General features: G+C 36.5%; 1 protein-coding gene across 5 annotated transcripts in view; it reads left to right on the top strand.

The window, feature by feature from the left end:
• Positions 1-22,500, top strand: part of ANKRD12 (ankyrin repeat domain 12) — a 176,203-nt gene that overhangs the window by 25,222 nt on the left and 128,481 nt on the right. For 2 of the 5 annotated variants that reach the window (XM_043993969.1, XM_043994024.1), the window contains exon 2: positions 5,171-5,264. The exons of the other annotated variants lie outside the window; for them this stretch is intronic. The gene's annotated coding sequence lies outside the window, so the exon portion shown is untranslated. The remainder of the gene's footprint in view (positions 1-5,170; positions 5,265-22,500) is intronic. 5 annotated transcript variants of the gene reach the window in all.

The raw sequence follows: 22,500 nt of genomic DNA, 5'->3' as shown, positions 1-22,500 counted from the left end.
CATGATAAGCTTCTTAAGTTCATAGTCATGAGAAATTAATTCTTTTAACAGGTAAAATTACCCTAGTGCCAGTTGTTTGAGGTAGCATAGTATATTTGAAAGAGTGATGAATTTAGAGTCCAAAAGTAAAATTCCAGCTCTGTTGCTTACTGTGCAACTTTGAGAAGCTTCTACTTTCCAGGTTTCACCTTCTTAATCCATAAAATAAAGAGACTGGACTAGATGACCTATAAGTTTCCTTCATGCTCTAAATCTATAATTCTGTGACCACATGAATAAATTGAATATCAGTAAACATAGAAGAATGAACTGTTGTTCTAAGAGTTCTTGCTTTATGGAGTGTTTTTTTAAACAGTAAGCAATACAAAAAAATGGGAATATCAAAACTACAAAACTACAAAAACTACAAAAATCCGATTTGGAAAGAACTGATTTCCTTGAAGTCCCAAGTCTAATCTCTCCTTCTAGAAGCTTTTCCTGGACAACCATTCCCCCTCTCCCACTCAGTTGTTAGTGTTTTCCCTCTGAAATTACTTCCCATCTAACTACTGATGTCTATTTTATTGTATACTTATACATATACATATATACATATTTAATGTTTCTATTTATATATTGTCTCCTTCATTAGTGTTTGAGCTCTTTAAGGGTAGGGACTATTTTTGCTTATCTTTGTATCCTCAGCACTTGGCACAGTACCTGGCACATAGTAGGCACTAAATAAGCACTTATTCATTCATTTATTTATTCATTCACTTGTTTGTTTATTTCTCAACTCCTTTCTGTGCAAGAATTACCTTGATAACATCCTTGACAAGTGGTCATCAATTCAGCCTTTGGCTTAAAAATGGCCTCTGGGAACCCACTAACTCATGAAGCAGTTTTTGTTTTTTGGATTTTTTTGTTTTGTTTTGTTTTGTTTGTTTTTTGGTTTGGGATAGCTGTAATTGTTAGAAAGTTTCTGCTAAGCCTAAATTTTTCCCCCCAGCATCAAGACAAATAAGGGTAATCCTTCTTTTATGGGACAGCCTATCAAGTAATTAGAGACAGCCAGTATACCCTTTATTTTCTCTAGATTAAATATCATCAGTTCCATCAACCAATCTAAATATGGCATGGACTTTTTTTTTAAGTGAGACAATTGGGGTTAAGTGACTTGCCCAAGGTCACACAGCTAGTAAGTGTCAAGTGTCTGAGGCCAGATTTGAACTCAGGTACTCCTGACTCCAGGGCCGGTGCTCTATCCACTGCACCATCTAGCTGCCCCAAAACTTTTTTTTTTTTTTTTTTGTGCAGAGCAATGAGGGTTAAGTGACTTGCCCAGGGTCATACAGCTAGTAAGTGTCAAGTGTCTGAGGCTGGGTTTGAACTCAGGTCCTCCTGAATCCAAGGCCAGTGCTTTATCCATTGTGCCACCAAACTGCCCCAGTGGCATGGACTTTTAACCATGCTGCTTGCCCTCCTTTGGACTTTCTTCTTTTTATCAATCTCTTTCCTAAACTGTGACTTCCATAAAAGAATAAAATTCTCTTTATGTGGTCTGACCAGGACAGACCTCTGCTATAAGAACTATCATCTCTTTAGTTTTGAACACTTTCAATATAGTAGACCAATTCACAAACTACTCAAATTTTCTTTCTTTTGACAGTCTTGAACCAAAGATTATTTGAGCCAGTTATCTTTGTTTTGTTGGTATTTAGGTAACATGGTAGATAGATGGCTTAGAATCAGGAATACCATAGTTCAAATCTAGCTTCAGACACTTATTATCTGTATGACTGGGCAAGTCACTGAAGCTCTGGCTGTCTCAGGTTTTTTTTTTTAATGTAAAATGGGAATAATAATAGCATCTACCTCATGGGTTTGTTGTGAGGATTGAATGAGAGAATATTTATAAAGTGCTTAGCAGATGATATGGATCTGGGAGGGACAGCTAACACATTGATTAAAAGAATCAGTGTCAAAAACCATCTGAACAAGTTAGAAAGATGGCCCCTACCACTAAGATGAAATTTAATAGCAATAACCCACTGGCTACAAGAAAGGGTGTGTTAGCCTCCCTTACCATCCTTATAACTTCAAGTCAAAATACCCTTCTCTGGCTGTTATTCTACTGTATGCTTTGTCACCCATATTAGAATATAAGCTCCTTACAGGGATCTATTTCTGATTTAGTTTTTATCTCCCTGGTGAATAACATTGTGCTTGGCACATAGGGCTTAATAAATGCTTTTTCATATAAAAACATCAAGTTCCCTGGTTTTCTGGTTAAAAAACAAAAACAAAACACTGAACAGATATGAAGTGGGGGAGGTATTCAATGTTTTTTATGGGAGAAGATCTGGGAGTTTTAATAGATTTTAAGTTCAATATTAGTCAATCAACTTCTCTTTTCCCCCCATTAGTTTCCAGTTCTTTCCCACCATGAAAAGGGCTGCTATAAATATTTTTGTATGTATGGGTCCTTTTCCTCTTTCTTTGAGCTTTTTGAGGGCATATGGCTATTAAGCATTATCACTACTATGCCAAAGAATTTCATTTTAGGGAAAAGGTTCCAAATGTTTTCTTTCCAGAGTGACTAGACCAGTTCACAACTCCACCCACCATCAGGACATTCATGTACTTGTTTTCCCACACCTCTTCAGAATTTGTCATTTTCCTTTTTTGTCAACTTTGCCAAACTTATGAGTGTAAGGTAGTATCTCAGATTTCCTTTAATTTGCGTTTCTCTAATTCCTAGTGTTTTAGAGCCCTTTTTTATATGGTTATTATACCTTGGATTTCTTCAGAAAAATCCAAATTTTTCATATGGATTGAAAAACCCTTTGACCATTTTATCAGTTGGGGAATGGCTCATTCTTAAAATTTTGACTCAGTTCCCTATACATCTTAGAAGTGAGACAGAGGAACTTGCTGCAAAGATTCCCCTCCTGCTAATTTCCTGATTCTCTTCTAATTTTAGTTACATTGGTTTTGTTTGCAAAAACACTTATTAACTTTATGTAATCAAAATTGAATTTTATGGAATTTAAGATCATTTATTTTACCTTCTGTGAAAATTTCAATCTCTTGTTTGATCATGAATTCTTTCCTATGCATAGATTTGACAGATAATTTCTTCTCTTCTTGCCTCTCTAATTTCTTTATGATGTCATCTAAATAAAGTACTCATTTGGAACTTGTCTTGTTATATAGTATAATATGTTGATCTCTACCTAGTTTTTGCTATACTACTTCCCCGTTTTCCAAATGGGTTTTTTTGAATAGTGAATTCTTTTTTTTTTAAATTTAGAATTTGATTTTCCCCCAATTATATGCAAAAACAATTTTGACATTGATTTTTTGGCATTTTTTTTGTTTTTTGTTTTTTGTTTTTTTTTTGCGGGGCAATGGGGGTTAAGTGGCTTGCCGAGGGTCACACAACTAGTAAGTGTCAAGTGTCTGAGGCCAGATTTGAACTCAGGTCCTCCTGAATCCAGGGCTGGTGCTTTATCCACTGCGTCACCTAGCTTCCCCCTTGACATCGATTTTTAAAACTTTGTGTTCCAATTTCTCTTCCTTTTCCCCTCCCCCCTTAAGAAGGCAAGCAATTTAATATAAGTTATACATATGTAGTCATGCAAAACATTTCTGTATTAGTCAGACTGTCAAGTGTCTGAGGCCAGATTTGAACTCAGGTCCTCCTGAATCCAGGGCTGGTGCTTTATCCACTGCGTCACCTAGCTTCCCCCTTGACATCGATTTTTAAAACTTTGTGTTCCAATTTCTCTTCCTTTTCCCCTCCCCCCTTAAGAAGGCAAGCAATTTAATATAAGTTATACATATGTAGTCATGCAAAACATTTCTGTATTAGTCAGACTGTGATGGTACTGTGCATAGCTGAGAAACAAATATGCTCCTTTCTATTCCTATTTAGTATTCTCTAGAGGTATATCATATCTAATTTCTAAAATTATATTCAAGTTCTTCATTTCTTTTTTGGTTAGATTTATCTAGGTCTGAGATGGGATAAATTGAGGCTCCCCATGATTACAGTTTTACTGTCTGTTTCTCCCTTTAACTTATTTAACTTTCCTTTTAAGAATTTAGATATACATTATCATGATTTAATAGCATAACATTTTTATTTTTAATTTTCAATGTAAAATCCTCTACTATCTTTTCCTATCTTATTTTAAGGGCTAGTATTTCTAAAACCATGTTAAATAAAAGTTGTAAGAGTACATATCCCTACCTTTGTTACCTATTCTTAGTATGAATGATTCTAATGCTTCTCCATTTCACCTTGTGTTGACTCGATATAGTATTAATTATGTTAAGGAAAAGTCTCTCCTTACCTTTTAGGGTTTTATTACTTTGGAATTATATAAGACTTTTTAAAAAATTGATTGATTTCTTTGTCTACATATTTTATAATGTTGCTAGTTTGATTTTGATATTCATGTGATATGTATTTAGGGATAGCTAAGTGGCACAGTATATAGAGTGCTGGGCCTAGAGTCAGGAAAACCAGTTTAAATCCAGCCTCAGACACACACTAACTGTGTAGCCTGGGCAAGTCCCTTAATCTCTGCCTCAGTTGTAAAATGAGGATAATAATAGCACTCTTCCCAAATGAGATAATTGTAAAGCACTTAGCACGGTGCCTGACACTTAGTAAGTGCTATATAAATGTTAACTATTATTGTAAATTTTATTATGTGATTGCAGAAAATTGAAAGCAACCTAAATGTTCAATAATAAGGATAAGATTAAATAATGGAATAGTAAGGTAATAGAATTCTTTAATACAATTAAGGCAGAAAGGTGTAAGGAAAACAAAGAAATCTGGAAAACCTTTATGAAATAATGAAAAATGAAAGAAAATAGAACTAGAAAAAATGGTGTATATACTAACTACAGTTGTATGAGAAAAAAGTAAATGAGAATAAAAAGATGAAAGAGTACTGAGAGAGACTTAGAAAAAGTGGTTCAAATAGCATTAAGATACTTTTTAAATTAAAACTCATTAACAAATATAGCTACTAAGCAAGATTAGGTATGTTGATTTTCAGTGTTACCTTTCTAATGACATTTCAAAAAGAAAAAAATTATTGCCAGCATTATAATTTCTCTGTTTTGTTTTTATTTCATTGTTGTATTCATAGTATTTTGCTTTTTCCTTTTTTAGATATTTCTATACTGATTTGACCAGTGCTAAGCAAACTAAGGAATTAAGTCTAGTCACAACCAACTGATATTTACTACTGTGACTCTGCTTTTAGGTAATTGTTTTTATTTGTCATTTTTTGTGTTTGCCTGATAATTTTAATGATTTGTTGAGATAAGAATAGAAGTGTGAAGGTTTCCAAAAAAAACTTGTAAAAATGTTTCTAGTTGTATTACTAGCTGAATTTTTGCATTGATTTCTCATTATTATCTGGTGTTACTAAAAACTGTTGGTTAATAATTTGAAGGAGCATGGAGAGTGACTAAAGAATAGTAGGAGAATTCTGTTTAGCTAGAACACGCACAGCTTATCATGATTATCTCCATCTCTAATTGTTTCTTCTGAGAAAAAATAAAAACGAAAGTTCAAAGCCCATTAATGTTCATTGCTGTATTCCATAATGTAGACACACTTACTTTATTTTATGCTATTTCTAAGCTCCATGAGCATGAATTTCATAAAGCATTGACCTCTGGAGTTTGGGGTTTAGCTATACTTTGTTATAACTGAGTACAAATTAAGCTTGCTTAACAACATGAAAATTGAGGGGGTAAGCCTAATGAATGTCTCTGCCTCTGTTTTATCTAGTGAGGCCTCTTTTTAGTCATTTAAACTTTAGAGCCCAGAGTTAACTATACTCAGAAGAAAGAATAATCAGTTCATCAGCAAGCATTTATTAAGCACTTAGTATATTCTAAACACTCTTCTAAATCCTAGGGATAAAAAGAAAAAACAGTTCCTGCCCTCTTGGAGTTGATATTCTCATGGGAGAAACAACAATATATAAGTAAATCTAAAAGTACTTACAAGATAAATATTTCATAAATGGCACTAACAGCTGGGAGGAACTCCTGTAGGAGGTGACCCTTGAATTTAGTCTTAAAGGAAGCTAGAGCCCCTAGGACTCTAAAGTGAATAGAGAGCATTCCAGGAATGGAGGACACAGGTGCAAAATGCACTGAGAAAAGAGATAGGGATTGTGTGATAGAAACATCAAGTATGCATGGAAGGGCGTAATGTATAAGAACACTGGGAATATGTTTAGGAAAGGGCAATATTGTAAAGAGTGTTAAATGCCACATAAGCCATTTGATTTGAACTCCCTCTTTTCCCTTTCTCTTCATCTCAGAACCCTTTGACATCATCTCTTTCTCCTCCTTTCCCTCAGTCCCTTACAAGTAGGAGGCCCTTCTTGCCAACACCAACTCCTGTACATGTATCCTTGAACCCATCTGCTTCTTTCTTCAGCAGATTACAAAATCAATCATTCCCTTTCTCTAATCTTTGAACTTTACCTATCTATTGGTTCCTTCCTATCTACTGGGCCTTCAAAAATGCCTAATTGTCCTCAAACTCTAAAAAGTCTTCACTAGATTGTACCATCCCTTTAAGCCATCATCCTATATCTCTTTTCCCTTCCTCAGGCAAACTCCTCAATTTTATTTTATTTTTTTTTATTTTATTTTTTTTTGCGGGGCAATGGGGGTTAAGTGGCTTGCCCAGGGTCACACAGCTAGTAAGTGTCAAGTGTCTGAGGCCAGATTTGAACTCAGGTACTTCTGAATCCAGGGCCAGTGCTTTATCCCCTGTGCCACCTAGCCGCCCCCCTCAAAAATTTTTTATCTGTGCTCACTGCCTCCTCTTCTCTATTGTACTCTTCCATGCTTTGAAATCTGGCTTTTGACCTCATCACTCAACTGCAACTGCTCTTTCAAAAATTATCAACAATCTCTTTAATTGCCAAATCTAATTGTCTTTTTTTCTCCCAATTGTCATTCTTCCTGACCTGTCTGCTGCATTGAAACTGCTCATCACCCTCTCTTGAATAAGTTCTTCTCTCTGCGCTTTGCTCACATTACTAATGCCTTGTACTCTTTGGTTGGTTCATCATCCAGATCACACCCCATAACAATGGGTGTTCCCTAGGCCTCTTACTCTTCTCTTTTTCAACTCTTGGTAATCTCATCATCTCCAGTGAATTTAATTATCATCTTATGCCAATGACTTCCAGACTGTTATTCCCTGACTTCTCAAACTTCCTGATCATTTATATCCGATCAGTTCTCAAATTATACCATTTATACCTTCAACCCCTTATCTCTACTCAAGCAACTAACTCCTTAGCACCATCACCTATAGCCTAGATAATTGCAACAGCCTCCTTATGGGTCTTCTTCCTCCAAGTATCCCCTCATTTGAATCCATCCTTCACACTACTGGCAAAATGTTTTTCTTTAAGCCCAGATCCTACCATGTCATTCCCTTACTCAATAAACTCTTGTGACTTCTTGTTATCTATAGCATGAAATATAAATTCATCTGTTTAAAGGCCCTTCACAACTTTGACCGACCTGTTTTTCCAGCCTCTCTAAATCTTCCTTCTATCTCTCCTACTTTCTCTTCAAAGTTCCTGTGCCCCTCCCCCAGTAGCTCTTGTACTCTTTTATCCAGCCAAATTAGCATTCTCTTTTTACCTCACACATCACCCATTGCACTATGCTTTTGCACTGACTTTCCCATGTTTTTCATCTTTACCTCCTAGAATCCCTCTATTCAAGGCACAACTCGAGCATCATCTTCTATATGAAACCTTTCTTGTTTCCCTCAACTAAGAGGAGCTCTATTCAAATTATCTTGAATTTAATAACCTTGTATTTGTATTTATTATTTTTGTATTTACTCTGCATATATTTACATATGTCCTTATTGTCTCCCCAATTTGATTATACAATTCCTTGCAAGTGTATATTGCTTCAGTTATTGTATTTGTTTCTCTAGCACTCAGCACAGTGGTTGGCACAGAGTAGGGACCTAATACATGGTTTGAGTAGTAGGTGACATGACATGATCAGACCTTTAAGAAAATTAGTTTGTTAGTTCTATGAAGAGTTGATGGGAGTGTGGAGAGACTTGAGGCAGAGAATCTAATTAAAAGGTTTTTGTAATATTTCAGCTGAGAAGTGATGAGTGACTGAATTAGGGTGGTGGCTGTGTGAACAGAGATAGAGTGTCAAATGTGAAAGATGTAGAGAGAGAAATCATAAGATTTAACATCTCTATGGAGATGTGGGGTAAGTGAGAGAGAGAGGAATCAAGGATGACATTAAAGTTGTAAAGCTGGATGTGCCCTCAACAGTATGACAATTGGAGTGATGCCACCTGCTGGAGAGTTACTGTAGGAAAGCTCTGCCATGAGGAGAAGGCATCTGAGGGCAAGCCATGTGGCTTGGAAGGTCAGTTCCTTGACATCAGGAAGCTTGTGGGACGAAGGGGCAAGGCACTCTTTCGTCAGGACCTGGTGGGAAGTGGAGCAGGAGATGCTGGTTCCCTGAGATAGATAGCCTCTTTCTCTCTCTCTCTCTCTCTTCACCAAATTCTTATGCTCCTTAATAAATGCTTAAAAGTCTAAACTCTTGCTAAAGCTTCTAATTTATTGGCAACCACTCATTAGATTTTTAGACAGTATAGCTACATTGCAACTTTATAACAGTAAAAGGGAAGTTTGAAAGTGGAATGTTTATGGCGAAAGATAGTAAGTGTTGTTTTAGACATGTTGAGTTTGAGACAAAGCAGAAGATATCCTGTGCTGTACGACACCATTCACTAGTGGTGTTTTTGGTAGCTTACTTGCTTCACCCTGCCTCTGATTATCTGTTTGCCTCCTTTTTCTCTTGGGTGATGATTTTATATCTTTACATTCCTTCCCTTCTTCTGAACCTTTTCTTAATCCATTCTGTGACCTCTGATAACTCTTCTCTTCCCCAATTCATTATTCCCTATACAGGCCTTTACCTTACCCCCTTTACAATTTTGATCCCACTAAATTTAATCAGTTCAGTTATAATATTGGCCTCTTGAATCCTTTGCCTTTTTGCCACTCCAAACCCCAATCCTGAGTGACAGCCAAGATCTTTCTTCTCTGTATTTACTTGAATTCTTCTATATAACAATGATAGAAATCACAGAACCATGTAGACTAGTTTCACTGCAAATATATTATCTGATTTCAGCTGAACTCTATTGCTGCAAGGCAGTTCTTTTATCTTTCCCTAATTGTTTCTCTGACCTCTACCTCACCAAGAGAGTGTCTTCCCTTTTCATGACCTCTTTTCTTCTGCCCTGATTTGTCCTTCTGATCCAGACTCCTAAGATAAGACTCAGTGTGGGTATTTGGCATCAATTTGCATATGTGATATTTTGGATTGCAGAAAATTTCATTATTCTTCAAAAAGTTCTAATGAAGTTAGAATGTCGTGTCTAATGTCAAGTCTACAGACTTTTTTTTGACCTATCATGCTTTAAAAGACATTAACAATTTAGAATGTAAATAAAAAAACACTTAATAAGGGGATGAGCTAGTTAGCCTCTAAGGCTTTTTCCAGATCTAATTTTTTTTATAGTAAATTATGTTAAATTCCTGGAATTATGATGTAGTTGATATGACTAGTTAAATTTTTAAATCCCAAGTGTCAGGTAACCAAAAGAAATGGAAACATTGTTGAATACAAGTAAGATGCTGGATATTCATCAAGATACTTTATCAATTAAAGCTAGTATTTGCATTCTTAAATGTGAGTATAATTATATGTTGGGAATAGAAATGTTTCTTTGGGATTGTATCTCTGAAATCATTCAAAAAGTCTTAGAAAAATTATTATAGATAAAATATTTGCTTTATTTTTAAATCAAAAAAATGTATTGCTACTCCTTAAAAAAAAAAACACAATACTATCCCTCCAAGAGAATCTTCCTTTTTAAGAAAGTAGTTGAGAAAAACAAATGAACACATTGGCCGTATCTGATAACTGTACCTCCTTTCCCATGAAGAGGTATCTCTTTAAAGAGGAGAAAGTGATACTTTAAAAATATTCTTCTAAATTAGAGGTAGGCAAACTATGGCTCAAGTGCCAAATCTGGCCAACTGTCTCTTTTTGTACTCCATGAACTAAAAATGGTTTTTACATTTTAAAATATAATAAAATTTTATTTTATAATATAAAAACCATTCTTAGCTCAGCCCATACAAAAACAGGTGGGCCACATTTGGTTCAAAAGCAATAGTTTGCCAATGGCTGCTCTAGAGCCATGATTAGTTACTATATTTATCATAGTTTGGATAGCTTTCAGGATTATTTTCCTTTATATTATTTTGGTCATTATGTAAGTTATTTTTTTAGTGTTGCTGATTTTTCTCTGCATCATTTCATACAGCTCTCAGGTTTCTTAGAATTCTTCATTTTTATTATTTTCTAATAATAATTATAATATTACTATACTTCAGTACTTATATTCCTATACTATTATTTGTTCAGCCATTCCCCAATCAGTGTGCAGCCACTTTGCCTGTAGTTCTTTGCTACTACAAAAAGGACTGCTATAAATAATTTTCTAGATATGTCCTCCCCTCTGTTGTTAAACTTATTATAATATATTCCTACTACTGGTATCACTGGACTGAAGGGCATACAATTAATTCATTCACTTTTCTAGAATAGTTCCAGAAATTAAACAACAACAAAACTATACTATAAACTCAGACACACAGTGTTAAATTTAACAGTTTCACTGACAAATTAATTCTGCAAATGATCAGGATAAAAACCTTTAAACCTCTAGTAAAGGTTGAATAATACAGAACTGTTCTGAACCTTCCAGAAACCACAGGAAAGAATGGAATAATGTCTTCCAAAGAGCAAAGGAACTCAAAATACCATCTAAGGTAATATAGCTTGTAAATCTGAGCCTAACCATTCTTTTTTTTTTTTTTAATAGGTCAGTATTTTATTATTTTCCAGTTACACATAAGGATAATTTTCAACATTCGTTTTCGTAGGATTTTTAGTGCCAAATTTTTATCCTACCTTCTCTTCCCTCCCCGCCTCTCCAAAACAGAAAGCAATCTAATATAGGTTATATATGTGGAATCACATTAAACATATTTCTGCATTAGTCATATTGTGAAAGAAGAGTCATAGCACAAGGGAAAAACCTCAAAATATAAGGAAAAAGAAAACAGCCCAAAAGTAGAATGCATTCCTAAACCACAGTTCTTTTTTCTGGATGTTGAGAACATTTTCTATCATGAAGTTCTTTGAAATTGTTTTGGACCATTGCATTGCTAAAAAGAGCCCAGTCTATCACCATTGTTCATCACACAATATTGCTGTTACTGTGTACAGTGTTCTTCTGATTCTGCTCCTCTCAGTCAGCATCAGTTCATGGAAGTACTTCCAGGTAGGTTTCTCTGAACTCTTCCTGCTCGTCATTACTTTTCAAATTAATTTTTTAAAACTTTGAGCTCTAAATTTTCTTCTACCCTTCCTCCTCTCCTCGTCCCTCCCTATGAAATCCAGCAATTCAATATAAGTCATACATGTGCAGTTATGCAAAACATCTTCTCATTAGTCAGGTTGGGAAAGAAAATAGAAAAAATACCTTTAGAAAGAGGAGCTAAAAAATAAAATTATACTTCAATCTGTATTCAGATACCATCAGTTCTTTCTCTGTTGATGGTTTGAATTTTTCATATGTCATTTTGATACCATCCTGCTCATCATCTTTCACAGTTACTATTGCTAACTATATTACCCTCCATCTTAATTCCTCCCCTTGATATTTACTTTATTTTCTATCTTCCTTCACCTCATCCCTCCTTGAAAGTGTTTTGCTTTTTACTGCCCCCTCCCTCAATCTGCCTTTCCTTTCTTTCCCTCTCCCCCCCTTCTAACTCCTTCCCCTCCCACTTTCCCTCAGGGCACAATATAATACTATACCTACTTGTGTGTTTATGTTATTCCCTCTTTGAGCCAGTTCTTATGAGAGTAAGGTTGACTCACTCCCCCACTCCTTCCCCATCTTCCCCTCAACTCCATAAACTTTTTCTTGTTTCTTTTATGTAAGCTACTTTTCCCCAGTCCACCTTCTCCCTTTCCTTTTCTTCCAGTGTGTTCCCCTTACCCCTTAACTTTATTTTGAATATTTCATCATGGGTCAGCTAGGTGATACAGTGGACAAAGCACCAGTCCTGGACCCTAGGAGTCCCCGAGCCTACATCTGGCCCCAGATGCTACATAAACCACCCCACCCTGCCTGCCCCACAAAAAACAAGGACAAACAAAAAATAAATTCTTTACAGATATCATCCCTTCACATTCAGTTCACACCTGTGCCCTCTGTCTAAGTATATTCCTTTTAGCTGCCCTAATACTGAGAAAGATCTTATGAGTTAGAAGTATTATCTTTCCATGTAGAAATGTAAACAATTTAATCTTTTAATATCCCTCATGATTTCTTTTTCCTGTTTACCTCTCTATGTTTCTCTAGGGTCTTGTATTTGGAAGTCAAATTTTCTATTCAGTTCAGGTCTTTTCATCACAAATCTCTGAAAGTCCTCTTTTTCATTGAAGTCCCATTTTTTCCCCTGAAAGATTATACAAGTTTTGCTGGGTAGGTGCCTTTTGGCTGTAGTCCCAATTCCTTTGCCCTCTGGAATATCATATTCCATGTCCTCCAGTCCTTTAATGTAGATGCTGCTAGATCTTGCTTTATCCTTATTGGGGCTCCACAGTATTTGAATTCCTTTTTTCTAGCGACTTGCAATATTTTCTCCTTGACCTGGGAATCTCTGGAATTTGGATATAATATTCCTAGAAGTTTTCCCTTTGGAATCTTTTTCAGGAGGTGATTGGTAGATTCTTTCAATTTCTGTTTTGCCTTCTGCTTCTAGGATATCAGGACAATTTTCCCTGACAATCTCTTGAAAGATGGTGTCTAAGCTCTTATTTTGGTCATGGTTTTTAGGCAGTCCAGTGATTTTCAAATTATCTCTCCTGGATCTATATTCCAGGTCAGCTGTTTTTCCAAGGAGATATTTCATATTTCCCTCTATTTTTTAAAAAATTTAATTGGATTTGCTTTACTGTGTCTTGGTTTCTCATAAAGTCACTAGCTTCTATTTGTTCAATCCTAATTCTTAGGGAATTATTTTCTTTAGAGAGCTTTTGTATCTCCTTTCCCTTTTGGCTTTTTAAGCTGTTGACTTTTTTCTCATGACTTCTACATCGCTCTCATTTCTCTTTCCATTCTTTCCTCCACCTCTCTAAATCTTCCTTCTATCTTTCCTACTTTGTCTTCAAAGTTCCTTTTGAGCACTTCCATGGCCTAAGACCAATTCATATTTTTCGTAGAAGCTTTAAATGTTGGAGCTTTGACTTTGTTATTATCTTCTTCTGTATTCTGGTCTACTTCATCCCCCAAAAGGCTTTCAATAGTCTGCTGCTTTCTTTGCCTATTCAGCTCAACCTGGAAGCAGATGTCTGATTGAAATCTGATTTTCTATGGTCAGAAGCTTGGCGTGCCTGTGCCCCTCCCCCACTGGGCCGGCACCACTTAACTTGGCCCACTGGTTCAGAACCAGGGCACTTCGCCCCAGCTCCAGCAGAGACTGCAGCCACTTCAACCTGGCCAATCGCCAAACCTCCTCACCTCTCCTCAAGCCAAGCCTCAGAAGAAGCTGCTGGCACCCAAGACTCTGAGGCACTGGAGGTGCGGTCTGTTCCTGGCTGGGTCTGGGCTGTGCGCTGAGCTCCTCTCAGCCTGATCAGCAGTTGATCCCAGTTGCCATCTTTGGCTGGAAAATAGTCTCGCTCTGTTCTTATATGAGTTAGGCTGCTCTGGCAGGGGGACTTTATAGCATTATTTGGGAGTGAGTAGACTGGTTTACTGGGAACTCACGGGAGTCACAGCCTCTCCTCTGCCATCTTGGCTCCGCCCCCTCCCCAACCATTCTTGCAAGAGATGAATGTTCTATAAAAAAGAGATATTCAAAGTATTCCCACAAAACCAGACATGAACAATTTATTTGCTTTTCAAACACCCCAGACAACTAATATACAGGAAAGATAAACAAACAAACAAACAAAAGATAAATAGATGTAGTAACCAATGAGGGAGAAATAGACTTGAAACAATATGGACTAAGCCTAACAACATCCCTTCTAGTAGAGAGAATCAGTGTTTTTGTGGCACTAAATGGCAGAATGGGAGACCACAATAAAAGGGAAGAGGACAGGAAAAAGGGGAATAATTTAGGAAAAGTATCTCTTATAATCTTGAAGGAAGAAGAAGCTCCACAGAATAATGAGTGAGCAAGCAAATGGAGGGATTGAAATGAGGGAAAGAAAGGAAGAAGCCTTATTTCAGTGATGGGAGGGGAAATCCCTGAAAAATCCTCCCTTAGAAGAAAGAAAGATATTCTATAAATGTACATGGGGGCCTTACTATGAGTATAATCTGCAGGTATTTGGTGCTTAGAAAGACCATGTATTTTGGCTTAGGAAAAGGAGAATCAGAGCTACTGGGGGCAACTGACACCCGGAAGAGTGGGAGGACATAGACTCAGAGAGGAGATTTTATGGCAGTTGGGGGATGGAGTGGGGGAATGAACTGTCAGCTAGGTGGCTAAGTGGATTAACCAGGCATGGCATCTGGAAAACCTTAGTTCAAATTCAGCTTCAGATACTTAACTAAGCGACCCTGGGCAGGTCACTTAACCTCCATTTGCTTCAGTTTCTTTATCTGTAAAACGGGGATAATAATAGCACCTATTTTCTCAAGGTTGTTTCAAGAATCATATGAGATAATAATGGTACAGTGCCTGGCACATAGTAAGTATTATGTAAATGTTAGTTATTATTATTATTATTATTATTATTATTAAACTACATAATCAATGACATAGGAAAATTTCTACCATGGGACAGTAATTGTGTTCTATTACCTGCAAGGATTAGTATTTCTTTTTTTCTTTTCTTTTCTTTTTTTTGGGGGTGAGGCAATTGGGGTTAAATGACTTGCCCAGGGTCACACAGCTAATGTCAAGTGTCTGAGGCCAGATTTGAACTCAGGACCTCCTGAATCCAGAGCCAGTGCTCTCTCCACTGTGCCACCTAGGTGCCCCAAGAATTAGTATTTCTAGGAGTGAGACACAACAGAAAAAGAGGAGAGGATAGGGATCAAGTTCTACTAGGCATATAACAGATACTATTTAGAAGAAGGAACCCCAGGGGGGACAGCTAGGTGGCACAGTGTGGATAAAGCACTGGCCCTGGATTCAGGAGGACCTTAGTTCAAATTCGGCCTCAGACACTTGACACTTACTAGCTGTGTGACACTGGGCAGGTCACTTTACACTCATTGCCCCGCCCCCCCCCAAAAAAAAAGAGAAAAGGAAGGAACCCAAAATAAGTACCTTAGAGGCTTTAAAATTCAGTTGGGAATACTAAAGAAGAAATAAGTAAAAGTTCCATGGATCAAAGAATAAAAGTCTCGAATAGTCAGAAAGGAGAGTGAAATAATGAAGAGAATGAAGGAAAGAAATCCTTTTCAGAAAAAAGACACAGAAAGTGAAATTCTTAAAACTGACAAAACAAAAATGATGATATAGAGGGAGGGTAATTTTTTTTTAATATGACTATTTAACTAAAAGAGAAAGAAGAAAAAAAAATAAAAGGAAGAAAGAAATAAAAAGGAACTGACAAGTTAAAGAAATCCAAAACTAGGGAAAAGAGTAACAGAGGCTTAAGGGTGAGGACAAGACAGTTTGTTTTTTTGAAGTAATAAACATTTTTATTTATAGTTCTGGGTTCCAATTTTTATCCCTCCTTCCCTCCCTCCCCTCTCCCTTCCCTGAGGTGGCAAGCAATCAGACGTGGGTTATACATGTATGATTATGTAAAAGTTTATGGGAACCAAGTTGCCTTAAAATATATTAAGCAAAAACAACTGAAGAGAAAAATCAATGTCTTTTCATTGGAAGAAGGGGAAAATCCTCATTAGGAAGCAGACCAAAATTAGAGGATAAATGTGTAAGAAAACATGCATTTTAAAAAATTAGACATCCAGCCAATAAAGCTAAAACATAAAACAAAATAATGTGTATTAAAAATGATCAGAAGAGGGTGGAGTCAAGATGGGACAGTAGCCAGAAGTGCAGCAAGCTCCCTCCCCAACAGTCCTCCAAACAGATCCAGAATATTCACCTAATTATGATGCAGAAATCCAAGAAAAATTCATATTTATATGCTAACAGAAGAGCCTACTATACACATTTATGTGCTAACAAAACCTAGAACACAAAAAATAATGAAAAATAACTTTTTAAAATATAAAATATTAAAACTAACAGAAGACCAAATAAAGATCCTCAATAATTTAATATCAGAAAAATAATTTCCTTTGGTAGCTAGTTAATTATCTCCTGGTGCTGATGAATTCACAGGAAAACCTTATCGAACTTTTAAAAAGCAATTAGCACCATGATTTACACATAAAGGGTGATACCATAAGCACATTAAGAGAACATGAAATAGATTATCTGTCAGATTTATGGACAGAGGAAGAATTTAGAATCAAAGAAGATATAGAGAGCATTACATAATGTAAAATAGATTATTTTGATTATGTAAAATTTAAAAGCTTCTACATAAACTAATGCAACTAAAATAATAAGGAAAGTAGAAAACTGGGAAAGAATTTTTGCAAGAAGTATCTCTGATAAAGGCCTCATTTCTCATATATATATATATAGAGAGAGAGAGAGAGAATTGAGTCAAATTTATAAAAAATACAAGTTATTCCCCAGTTGATAAATGGTCAGAGCATATGAACAGGCAGTTTTCAGACAAAGAAATCAAAACTATCCATAGTCATATGAAAAAATGCTCTAAATCACTATTCATTAGAGAAATGCAAATTATAACAGCTTTGAGGTATCACCTCACATCTATCAAAGTGACAAATATAGCGAAAAAGGAAAATGTTGGAGGGAATATGGGAAAACTGGAATGCTTATCCACCATTGATGGAACTGTAAACTTATCCAACCATTCCAGAGAGCAATTTGGAACTTTGCTTGGCTCTGAAACTGTAGATACCCTTTGATGTAGAAATACCACTGCTAGCTAGGTTTATATCCCAAAGACATCCCCCAAAAGAGAAAAAAACCTATTTGTACAAAAATATTTATAGCAACTCTTTTTGTGATGGCTAAGAATTGGAAATCAAAGGAATGCCCATCAATTGGGGAATGGCTAAACAAGCTGTGTCATATGGTTGTAATGGAATATTATTGTGCTATAAGAAATGACAAGCAGGATAATTTCAGAAAGGCCTGGAAAGACTTGTATGAACTGATGCATAGTGAAGTGAACAGAACGAGGAGAACATTGTGTGGTGACAGCAGTATGTTTTGTTAGCATTTGTTAGATGAAGGACTGTGAATGACTTAACTATTTTCAGCAATACAATGATCCAAGATAATCCCAAAGGACTAATGATGAAGCATACTATTCACCTCCCAAGAAAGAACTGTTATTGATTGAACACAGACTGAAGCATGCTATTTTTCACTTTCTTTCTTTTTTCCCGTTTTATTTGAGTTTTCTTATACAAAATTACTAATATGGTAGCTTCACATAATTACATATGTATAACCTTTATCTGATTGTTTACCACCTCAGGGAGTGGGAGGGGGGAGAAGAGGGAAGGATAGAATTTGAAACTAAAAACTTTAAATAAAAATGCTCATTAAAAAAGTACCAAATTCTCAAAAGTTGAGCAATCAAAACTATAAATATAAATTAAAATGTTTATTTTTAAAAAAGAATGAAAGAAAGTGAAACTGTTCACACTAGGCATTAATTGCCAAAGGAGTAATTTAAGAAAAATAAGGGTTAAATCTTGATTAAAGAATTGATGGGGGGGGGAGCTAGGTGGCACAGTGGATAGAGGACCGGCCCTGGATTCAGGAGGACCTGAGTTCAAATCTGGCCTCAGACACTTGACACTTACTAGCTGTGTGACCCTGGGCAAGTCACTTAACCCCAATTGCCTCACCAACAAGAAAAAGAAAAGAAAGAAAGAAAGAAAGAAGAATTGATGGGGGAAAAAGTTGAGCAAGAAAATTCATATTCCTTTTATAAGTCAAATACAGTCCCTACCCGCCTCATACCTATCAGATTGGTTAACCTGACAGAAAAGAAAAATTACAAATGCTGGAGGGGTATGTAGGAGCAGAGGAGATAAGAAAATGTAGGCATTGGAGGAAATGGTACCTGAACTCTGCCTTGAAAGCAAAGATGTGGAGAGAGTGCATCATACATGAAGGATAGTCCATGCAAAAGCATGGAAGCAGAAAAATGATAGACAAGCTCAAAGAATAGCCAGTAGTTTATTTTGACTAGTAGGTAAATTGTGTTAAGAGAAATAAAGTGAAATAAGACTAGAAATTCCGGGTCTCAAGTTCCAGGAAGGGGAATTTTTATTTTATCCTATTAAAAGACATTTATGTAGATTTCCATTTTTGTTTATTAATTCATCTGAAACTACCTTCATAGGAAACTCTAATTTATCTAAATCTGATAATATTTTTGAATAGCCATTTATTTGTATGCTGGTTTGTTTGGTTTTTAAAACTCTGTTGCGGGCAGTTAGGTGGCACAGTGGATAAAGCACCTTCCCTGGATTCAGAAGGACCCGAGTTCAAATCCAGCCTCAGACACTTGACACTAGCTGTGTGACCCTCGGCAAGTCACTTGACCTTCATTGCCCCACAAAAAACAAAACAAAACAAAACAACACACACACACAAAAAACTCCATTGCTCAGGCTTTACCAATCCCTTCTCTTTTTCTCAGGGGTACTGTACTCATATAGCTAATGTCATTTGGATCATTAAGGTGAAAAGAGACAATATGTTGTGAACTGTATTTTCAAATTTTATTAAGAAAATTATCTACTTTACTCTGTTCAAAAAAAATGTCCAAAATTTAATAACTGTCTTAATTACATGTTTCAGTGCATCTTGGCAATCTGTTTTGTCATACTAAATATGAGACGAATGAGATGCATAATTTATTGAGCCAGGGTATCTTGCAACTTCCATGTCTCAACCAGTTCAGTTCAGGTATCCCTTCTACTATATGAGTTTCTTCTAGAAAGCCAGAAAAGTTTTCCCTGTGTAAGATTAACTTATGAATGATAACTAAACAGCTAATTGAAGAATAGATATGGTTTAATTTGTTTTCAAATTGTCAGTGACTTGTGAAGTAGCAGTCACAGATTATTTTGATTGTCTTAATTAGAGTATTTCTGCCAAGTAGGTAGCAATATATGTCACAATATGAATAGATGTCTTCAGTTTTAAGGGGAATTATATAAACTGGAGAGTTAATATGATTTACACTGAAGATAGGTAGTTAAGGGATTTTATAATTTCTACACAAGAAAAAACAGTAAGTTTGATGAGTGTCCTGTAAGGTAAATTGTATTAATCAGTCAATTAACATTTACTAAGCATTTACTATGTGACAAGCACTATGGATACAAAAAGAGACAAAAGGCAATTCCTGCCCTCGTGGAACTTGCCATCTAATGGGGCAGACAGCATACAAACAAATATACACAAAGCAAGCTATATACAGTTTCAGCAAGAAATAATTGTAAGAGGGGTTGGAGAAGGCTTCCAGTAAAAGAGGGGATTTTAGTTTGGAATTAAAAGAAATTAGGGAGGTCTGTAATAGAAGAAGCAATTTGCTAGAGAAGGCAGGATAGAATGGAATCGTACACTTAGAGCCTTGGCAAAAAGGAGAGCCACCTCTTAATATGAAATAGAAGTGAAGGAGGAGTTAGTATTGGAAGGCATCCTCTTGTGAGATGAGGAGGAGGGGCTGAGAGGCAGCTCACAGTAAATGGCCTCAATTTTTTTCAGCGAAATATGAGGCATAGGGGGCAGCTAGGTGGCACAGTGGATAAAGTACCCGCCCTGGATTCAGGAGGACCTGAGTTCAAATGCCTCAGACACTTGACAACTAGCTGTGTGACCCTGGGCAAGTCACTTAACCCTCATTGCCCCGCCCCCAAAGAAAAGAAAAAAGAAAAAAAATATGAGGCGTAGTACTCAATTGCAAAGGTAAGGAAGTCATGGGAGCTTTGAGGAAGGATGAAAAGGTTTGGAAAATCAGCACTTGTGAGTGAGATGGTGAATCAATTAGGCATAAAAAGACTGACTTGTGTGAGAGTCCCATTAAAGTAAGGTAACATAAATTTGTAATGGACTCTGCATAATTTCATGATTTTCTCTTTGTTCAGTAGCTTGTGAGTAGAAATGAAGGTAGTGGATAGTGGGAGTGATTCAAGGCTGAGACTTAGCAGGGCAAGATCACCAATAAAATGAGGGAGCAGTCAAGGTACTCAAGAGAATAAAATCGTGTAGAATTGTACTGATTCATGGGATCAAAATGAGGAACAGTAGAGGGAGGAAGGGACTATGCATTTATACAGCATCTACTGTGTGCCAGGCACTCTGCTAAGTGCTTTATAAATATTGTCTCATTTGATCCTCGTAAAAACTCTGGGAAATGGGTGCTGTTATCATCCCCATTTTACAGTTGAGAAAACTGAGGCAGACAAAATTTAAGTGACTTGCCTAGAGTCACACAGTGAGTAAGGTTGTGACTTGTCAGGGTCACCCAACTTAATAAGTGCCTGAGGTCAGATTTAAAACACAGGTCTTCCTGACTCTAGGCCCAACACTATCCACTATGCTGCATAGATACCTTAAAAAGGGGAAAGTGTAGCCATTGAAAAGGTGATGGCTTGAGAAAGAAATGAGGAGAAGGACTGGAAGTTGTAGTGAGAATGAAGAACAAGGTTTAGAGTTGGAATAAGTGTAGTAACTAGAGATTAATTTTAGATAAAGGAATTTTTCAGTATTCATGAATGTGTGTCAATTGTATGAACAAATTTTTGTATGTATAGATGAGGTGGGATCAGGAAGTAGGTCATGTGAAAGGAATAAGTTGATGAACTGTGAAATTAAGATGTTTAAAGGAGTATCAGAATGTATGTTGAAGTCTGCTCATCTGAGGGCAAAAGCTGGGGAGAAGAGAAAGTCTATGAGCCAGGTACAAAATTCATTAAAGAATTAAGGAAATCGTTTTGTAAGTTGGTAGACAACAGCTAACAGAATCTTTATTGGTTGATAAGAATGGATTTTATGAACCTCAAAGGAGGTGAAATTATTGAGTGATGGTGAAGAGGGAGAAACTGCAAGTGGCAAGTGGGAACAAATAAAATTGTAACTCCTCCACCACAACCATTGAATGGAAGAGAATGAGTGAAAATGCAACCAGTTAAGCAGTGTGGACAAGGGAGCTGTGTCATTAGGAAGAAGCCAGGTCTTAGTGAGTACAAAATATAGGAAGCAAGAAAGAAAAAGGTTTAAGATGAAATCTAGTTTGTTATCTAAATAATATTTCAGAGGCGATAGGTAAAGGGCTGGGTAACTTTAGAATGGGAATTTGCAGGAAGGGAGATGAGAATATGAGGGTGTTCAAAGAGAACAGGGTCTGCATAGTGGGATCTGCAGTCCAGAATTACTGGGATGAGGGAGAGTATGAAAGGATGGAAGTATATTAATAATTGAAGAATGATTACTAGTAGGCCATCATTGTCCATAGTGTTTTGCCCTCAGAATAGAGTTGTCCCAGGGAGTCAGGCAACTAGAAAGGATGGGAGGGAGGGAAGAGTTCTTTGTCAGGGGAAAGACATCTGCTATGGAGTTGTAGGATAGAGAAAGTTGCCTGGAGCAGGAGTGAATGGCTGCTCAAAGAGGCTTGGAAGGTTCTTGGGTTCCTAGGCAGATGCAGGCAAGGCAAGGAAATTGACAAGGAATTCTAGACAGTAAGAGAGGGTACCTTTCAACTCTGCCGGTCTGGTGGGTGTGACATGGAATCCCTGAGTTGCTTTAGTTTGTATTTCTCTAATTTTTAAGGGTTTGAAGCATTTTTCCATATGATTATAGATACCTTGGATTTCTTCCCTTGAGAACCAACTAACTGCTTATTCAGATCCTTTGACCACTTATTGATTGGAAAACAGCTCTTACACTTAAAAATTTGAGTAAGTTCCATATGTATCTTTGAAATGAAATCTTTGAGAACTTTGCTTCAAAGCTTTCTCCCCCAATTAACTGTTTCCCTTCTAATTTTAGATGCAATCAGGTTTGTGTAAAAACTTCTCAATTTTATGTATGTCCTTCCATCCTATTCTCTTAATTTTTTTCTCTTTGTCCCCTACTCCTCCCTTAACATGGAAGAGGGGTATAGAAAAGGAATGTGCTAGGCACCAATTCTGTATACTTAATGTAAACAGCTTCAGTTCTTCTCTCCCCATTATTCCTCTCCTCTCTTTTTTTGGGGGGGGTGGGGCAATGAGGGTTAAGTGACTTGCCC

This window comes from Dromiciops gliroides, chromosome 1 (assembly GCF_019393635.1).
Source record: "Dromiciops gliroides isolate mDroGli1 chromosome 1, mDroGli1.pri, whole genome shotgun sequence".
NCBI classification, from domain to species: Eukaryota; Metazoa; Chordata; class Mammalia; order Microbiotheria; family Microbiotheriidae; genus Dromiciops; species Dromiciops gliroides.
The sequence above is the reverse complement of the archived record's forward strand: the minus strand, read 5'-3'. Positions and strand labels throughout refer to the sequence as shown.